Here is a 7503-nt window from a genome sequence, read left to right as displayed (position 1 = left end):
GGTGAAAATGACATCAGGTAGATTTGGTATTGGTATTGGTTTGTTATTGTCACTTGTACTGAGGTACAGTGAAAAACTTGTCTTGCATACCGATCGTACAGATGAATTCATTACACAGTGCATTGAGGTAGTACAGGGTGACAGCAATAACAGTAGAGAGTAAAGTGTCAGCTACAGAGGAAGTGCAGTGCAGGTAGACAATATGGTGCAAGGTCAAACAAGGTAGATTGTGAGGTCAAGAGTCCATCTCATCATATAAGGAAACCATTCAATAGTCTTATCACCGTGGGATAGAAGCTGTCCTTGAGCTTAGTGGTATGTGCCCTCAGGCTCCTGTATCTTCTGCCTGATGGGAGAGGAGAGAAGAGAGATTGACCTGGGTGGGTGTGGTCTTTGATTATGCTGGCTGCTTCACCAAGGTAGCGAGAGGTATAGACAGAGTCCATGGAGGGGAGGCTAGTTTCCGTGATGTGCTGGGCTGTGTCCACAACTCTCTGCAGTTTCTTGTGGTCCTGGGCAGAGCAGTTGTCATACCAAGCCATGATGCATCCAGATAGGATGCTTTCTGTGGTGCATCAATAAAAGTTGGTGAGTGTCAAAGGGAACATGCCAAATTTCTTTAGCCTCCTGAGGAAGTAGAGGCGCTGGTGAGCTTTATTGGCCGTGGCGTCTACGTGGTTGGACCAGGACAGACTATTGGTGATGTTCACTCATAGTAGACAGGTGCATGTACACCGCTCCCTTGCCTGAAGTCAATGAGCAGCTCTTTTGTTTTGCTGACATTGAGGGAAAGGTTGTTGTCATGATACCATGTCACTAAACTCTCTATCTCCTTCCTGTACTCCGACTCATCATTATTTGAGATACGGCCTACTACGGTGGTATCATCTGCAAACTTGTAGATAGAGTTAGAGCAGAATCTGGCCATGCAATCATGAGTAGATAGGGAGTAGATTTACCCATCCTGTGGTTTGATCGCTGCTTGCCATATCCGGTGTGTTAGCTATGTGTGTCATTTTAGATGACAGATTACCACAATTTGGAATATCCACAACTCTGCCCCTAGAATAAGAGCCAGAGGATCAGTCCTGGTTTGATAGGGAGTGCAGAAGTGATTGTTGGGAGCAACAACAAATGTATCTATGAATGAGAAGTCGACCTGGTGAAGCCGCAGCACGGGACCACATGAATACTAAATAGCAAATGCAGCATGAAATGGACAGGGCCTAGCAATCTGACAGCTAATGGGATCGAAGCTCTGCCATCCACCCTGCCAGGTTGTGAAGTTAAACAGTTAACAGGTGGAGGAGTCTTTAGCCACCTCCCTTCCTCTACAATGGTGGGGTCCAGCATTTGAGTCCCAAAGACAAGGTTGAATCATTTGCAACCATCTTCAGCTACGAGTGCCAGATGATTGATCTATTTTGGCTTCCATCTATGATTCTCACCATTGCAGAAGCCTGCCATTATCTAATCTAATTTATTCCATGCAATATCAAGGAGAGCGCAGGGTACAGCAATGACTATGGCAGGCAACATCCTGGCTATAGCACTGAGGACTTGCACCTCATATCCTGCTTGGCCAAAAACAAAACAGTCTAGTGATTCTAGCCAATATGTTTATGCCTCTCCTGGGACTATTCTCCAAGTTTAGTCTTCCAAATGGCTTTCTATCACTCGTGTAGAATATATCAATTAGCTGCATGTGCCTTTGTGGTGTAATTAATCAGCTTTATGCTTGAATTGACTTAGAATTCATGACATTTAAATATGCTTCTTGGCTACTTCCCAACACACAGTTCAATCATTAACTCCAACTTGTGGGCAAGCTTCGAGCTTAAACTGCATTCTGAGTAGATATTTTGGGGAATCTACTTCTGAGTCCTGAAGGGATAATTCAAGTGTACTTCTCCTGTATTAATCTGGAACTTCTTCCCCAAAGTACCATTAATAAAGAAACATACATGGCCATAACATTTGACCTATATTTATGATTGCAGCAAAAACTGCAGTTAAAGTATTGGTTAACTATGTGTGGGCTTTTCACAAACCTTATTCATAAATACTCCCACTGCTAATAGCAAAGATTTCGGTTCCATGCTCTAAGATGCAGTGCATGGCTGACTTCAGTTTGCAACAAGAATAATTGTAGGTAACAGTGAGGGGAAGATTCTGGGACTTCATAAGTGCCCATTTCTCCATTCCGTTTGATTTGCTGGTCATGCCTGTATTGTGAGAATGAATTTAAAATAAAAGCTGACTGTGAGGTGATTTTTTTTTTGCTAAGATTTGATAATCCGTTTTTGAAGAGTGGGTATTCTTACATCAGGGCTAAACATGGATGAATTAAACTGTCAGCATTTCCTGCAGACATTATCCAGGCTTCTATTTATGTCTTTCTTTTGATAAAATTGCAAGAAGTAGGAAAAATTGTCCTGGTTATATGGATAACGGTAACTCAAATAATTAGATACAGCTATATTCCCTGCTCAATGAGTCAAGATTTTCTCTGTATTAGGTGTAACAGAATTGTAAAATCCTTTACAAACTCTAATTTTCCCCAAACATATATAAAATAAACAATTTTTGATGTAAAAGAAATGTTAAGTGCCCAAAAAGTTTAATAACACATGAGATTAATCCAAATTAAATTTATTTTATGTCAACATACCTATACACAAAATTTCACATTATCAATATCATAGTCATACAGCATAGAAACAGGCCCGTTGGCCCATAGACAAGTAACTATCTGTGCTAATCCCATTTACCAGAATGTAGTGCATGGCCTGCTGTGCCCTCGTGATTTAACTGCTTATCCAAATGCTTCTTAGGTGGACTTTCCAGTATGCAACCATCTTCTGGGAGAAAAAATTCTTCCTTAGATCCCCTCCAAACTGCTCGCCTTGAAACATATGCCTTCTGATCTGAGACACTTCTGCCATGGGGAAATGTTTCTTACCTTCTGCCCCATCCAGACTTCTCATAATGTTGTCAGGTCCCCTGTCAGCCTCTTGTTGCAAAGAAAACAAACCCAGCCAATTCAGTCTTTCCTCATAACAGAACCATTCCATCCCATGCAGCATCCTGGTGAATCTCTGCACCCTCTCCAGTACAATCACCTCCTTCCTGTAGTGTGGCAACCAGTACTGCACACAGTACTTTAGCTGTGGCCTTAGCAGTGTTTTATAAAGCTGTACATGACCTCCTTGCTCCAATACTCTATGCTCTGGCTAATGAAGGGAAGTGTCACATAAACATCCTTCACCACCCAGTCTACCTGTGCTGCCACCTTCAAGGATCTTTGGACTTGTAGACCAAGGTCCCTTTCTTTCTCAATACTCCCTTGGTCCCTCATTGTGTATGTCCTGTCCTTAATAGACTCCTCAAAATACATCACCTCACACTTATCAGGATTAAATTCCATCTGCCATTTCCCTGTCCAATTTACCAGCTGATCAATATCATTCTGTAGCCTAGGACTACTCTTTTAACTATGGATAATGCCACCAATTTCCATGTCATTGGCAAACTTGTTAATCATCCCTCCTGCATTCACATCTAGCTCGTTAATGTGTACATCAAATAGCAAGGTCCCAGCACCGATCCCATCATTTGGATTTTTTTAAGTTCACTACTTTGCAAGACTTATCAAAGATACCCCAAGCATTATTCCTTGCATTATGTGGTACTTTGTCATGTCACCACATTTGAAAGTAAGGCACGTCATTAATTACTTTTGAAGTTCAGTGGCTGTGTGGGAAATCTAGTTGCCTTTTTGTGCCAAGAGTGCCCTGCAAACAGCAATAAGCTGAGTGACCAATCTGTCTTTTGCGACTGTTGCTTGAAGGAGGAATATTGACCGAAAAATTCAATCACTTTTTTTTAATGTGCTACATAATTGATTTGAAGCACAAAATTACTTGCCAATACAAGGAGTTTATCTGCCTGTGCATAATGCACAATGGGAAAATGATTGGTGGACCTCCATGTACATGATATGCCTATACATGAAGCGGACTGAGTGCATCGGAATGAATTAATCAGCATTCAGCACCCATTTGACATTGCTGTTATAACATTGGAGTGTGAAAATATGCTGAAAAATGCGTGGGCTTTAACTAGAAAATCTTAAGCAGAGGAAGAAAACCAACTCGATCTTCAAGTAAGACAGAGCCCTTAGTGTAGTGGTTAGCATAGCACTATTACAGCACCAGTGACCCGGGTTCAATTCTGGTCACCGTCTGTAAAGAGTTTTACGTTCTTCCCGTGTCTGCGTGGGTTTCCACTGGGTGCTCTGGTTTCCTCCCACATTCCAAAGACATACGGATTAAGAAGTTGTGGGCACAGTATGTTGGCGCCGGAAGCGTGGCAACACTTGGGGGTTGCCCCCAGAACACTCTACACAAAAGATGTATTTCACTGTGTGTTTCGATATACATGTGATTAATAAAGATATCTTACCTTATCTTGTCTTTAACTTAACCTCTGGCTGGTTTCACTGATGGATTAGCAGATGTGGAATCCTCACCAATGAACCAGATGTTCCTGTGTTTAAGGGAAGGCCTTCATTGTTCTTTGAGAGAGGAACCTGACCAGACTGATGCACCTCCCAGATGCCCAACTATACCTGCATCAACCATTGGAGAACCAGGGTGACCGCTCCCATCTGTAACCTGCCACAGCTCAATTATTGATTTAGACCCAATAATTCACATGACATCCAGTGTTTCAGGGGCTACTTTGTTGGCACATTGCTCAACTCTTGAAATTATGCATAAACATGTGGAAAGCTCTGGGTTCGTGATGCTTATACTCATGACTCCTTGCATATCACATGTGCATGAAAATCATTTCCCTACAGCTTTGCAGAAAACTAGACAGAGTTCTGTTTGCCGGACCAATTTAGCATGAGTATCCATACACTGTGCCATTTTTAGTTCCTTTGTTGATCTTTCTGGCTAAATACTTGGTTGAACCCTTTGGTGCATCCTCAGGGATAAGTTGCATTGCTGCCTTCTGTGGAAGGTGGCTTTTCTACACTAAATGCCGTATCATTATCTTGGCTCGTGGCCAGTCGTATTGCTGTCTTACTTGCTCACTGAACATAGAACAGTACAACACAGGAACAGGACCTTTGGTCCCCATGTCTGCACTGACCATGATGCCAATCTAAACTAATCCCAGCTGCCTGCACATGGTCCGTATCCCTCTATTCCCTGCCTGTTCACGTGTCTGTCTGAATGCCTCTTAAATGTTGCTATTTTATCTGCTTCTACACTCTCCCTGGCAGCATGCTCCATGCACCTACCACTCTTTGTAAATCAAAAGTTGCCTTGCAAACGTCCTTTAAACTCCCCCCCCCCCCCCACCAAACCTATGCTCTATGGCATTTGACATTTCCACTCTGTGGGGTGAGGAGGCAGAAGTTCTGATTATCTAGCCTATCTATATCTTTCGTTATTTGATATACTTCTAGCAGGTTGCTCATCAGCCTGACGTTGCAGAAACAAACAATTACAATTTTGTCTGATCTCTCCTTGTAGCTAATACTCTCTAATCCAGGCAACATCCTAGTGAATCACTTCTGCATGCTCTCCAAAGCCTCGACATCCTTACTACAGTACAGAACTGCACACATGACTCCAAATGTGGCCTAACCAAAGGATTAAACAGCAGTGGCATGACTTGTCACTTTATATTCTCAGTGCTCTGCACTCAGTGCCCTAACCGATGAAGGCAAGCATGCCCATACGCCTTGTTTACTATCCTATCCTCTTGTGTTGCCACTTTCAGGCAGCTATGAACTTGTAACCCAAGATCCCTCTGTACATCAATGCTCCTAAGGGTCCTGTCATTTACTGTGTACTTTCTTCTTGCATTTGACCTCCCAGATTGCATCACCTTTCACTTGTCTGGATGAAACTCCATCTGCCATTTCTCCAGCCAGATTTCCATCTGATCTGTGTCCTGCTGTATCCTTTGACAACCTTGCTCACTATCCACAATTCCACCAATTTTTGAGTCATCTGCAAATTAACTAATTGGGCCACCTACATTTTCATCCAAATCATTAATATATTGGCAGGTAAAATGACAACACTTAAAAGACATTTGGATAAGTACATGGATAGGAGGGGTTTAGAGGAATATGGGCCAAACGTGGGCAAATGGGACTAGCTTGGTGGGCACCATGGTTGGCATGGACAAGTTGGGCCAAAGGGCCTGTTTCCATGCTGTATTAATCTATGAGTCTGTAGATTACAAACAACAGAGGTCCCAGCATTGATTCTTGCAGAACACCACTGGTCGCAGAACTCCAGTCAGAAACTTCTATCATTTCTATAGTCTGTGACTGGAGAAATCGTGGACTGAAAAGTCCGGTCTCACAACCACGAGGAGGAGCTGTGGCGTTTTCTCCTGAGCGCGAAGCGGTCCGCAAGCTTTGTTTTATCCAACGGTTTGCAGGCATTGATGACCGTTCCCTTCTCCCACTGCGGGAGTTGTGGAGGGAGAAAACGCTGTCTGAGTGGTTGATATTTTTTGTCAAGTTAGCGGTCTTCCTAGCCACTCTCCCCCGGCGAGGCTCAGTCCGCCAGCGCCTTTTGTAAAACATCGCCTACTCCCCGCCCGGGCGGAGGGGTCGGCCGTATGGCGTGGCTCGGCGTGCCCGGCACTGTGTTGTCGGGAGAGGACGACGGCCGAGAAACCTGCCTCCGCTTGTTCGACGCGCCCCGGGTGCAGGCCTTTGGCCCGGCGGCGGCGGATCGCAAATGCCCTGGATGTTTGAAGGGCGGCACGGTAGCGTAGCGGTTAGCGCGACGCTATTACAGCGCCAGTGATCGGGGTTCGATTCCCTTCGCTGTCTGTAAGGAGTTTGTATGTTCTCCCGTGTCTGCGTGGGTTTCCTTCCACGTTGTAAAGATGTACGGGTAGGTTAATTTGGGTTTAAAGTGAGCGACGCGGACTCGTTGGGCCAGAAGGGCCTGTTACCACGCTGTAAATAAAATAAAAAATAAAATTTAAAATTTAAAAACCACTCCTCGACCTCTACCCTTGATCTTCCATGTCCAAGCCAATTCCAATTTACCAGCTCACCAGAGATCCCATATAACTTTATCTTCTGGACCAACTTACCATGAGGGACCTTGTCAAATGCTTTACTGGAATCCATGTAAACAACATCCATTGTCCTACCCTCATTAATCGTCTTTGTCACTTTCTTAAAATACTCAATGAAATTTGTGAGACAGGACCTCCTCCGTATAAAGCCATGCTGACTGTCCCTAATAAGTGCATGCTTTTCCAAATGCTATGAATCTGCTCCAATAATTTCCCTACCACTGAACATTCCAAGTCAAACAGCATTTCACTTTCTGGCTTGTGGTCTGCTGTTAACTCGCTCCTTCCTCCAGCTTTGCCAAACTATTTTCTATTGTGAACCCTTATCAGCACTGAACAGTATTTGGTGTGGAATGCTGCCTCTTGCCTATAACTGGGCAT

The 7503-nt window shown here is 43.8% G+C and overlaps 1 non-coding gene across 1 annotated transcript; it reads left to right on the top strand.

Annotated features, from left to right (window-relative positions):
• The first annotated feature begins 6320 nt into the window (after window positions 1-6320).
• On the top strand, window positions 6321-6534 carry LOC127581918 (small nucleolar RNA U3). Its single transcript, XR_007958043.1, has one exon. It is a non-coding gene; the product is annotated as a small nucleolar RNA U3 (small nucleolar RNA).
• The last annotated feature ends 969 nt before the right edge of the window (window positions 6535-7503 follow it).

This window comes from Pristis pectinata, chromosome 22, assembly GCF_009764475.1.
Source record: "Pristis pectinata isolate sPriPec2 chromosome 22, sPriPec2.1.pri, whole genome shotgun sequence".
NCBI lineage: Eukaryota > Metazoa > Chordata > Chondrichthyes > Rhinopristiformes > Pristidae > Pristis > Pristis pectinata.
The sequence above is the reverse complement of the archived record's forward strand: the minus strand, read 5'-3'. Positions and strand labels throughout refer to the sequence as shown.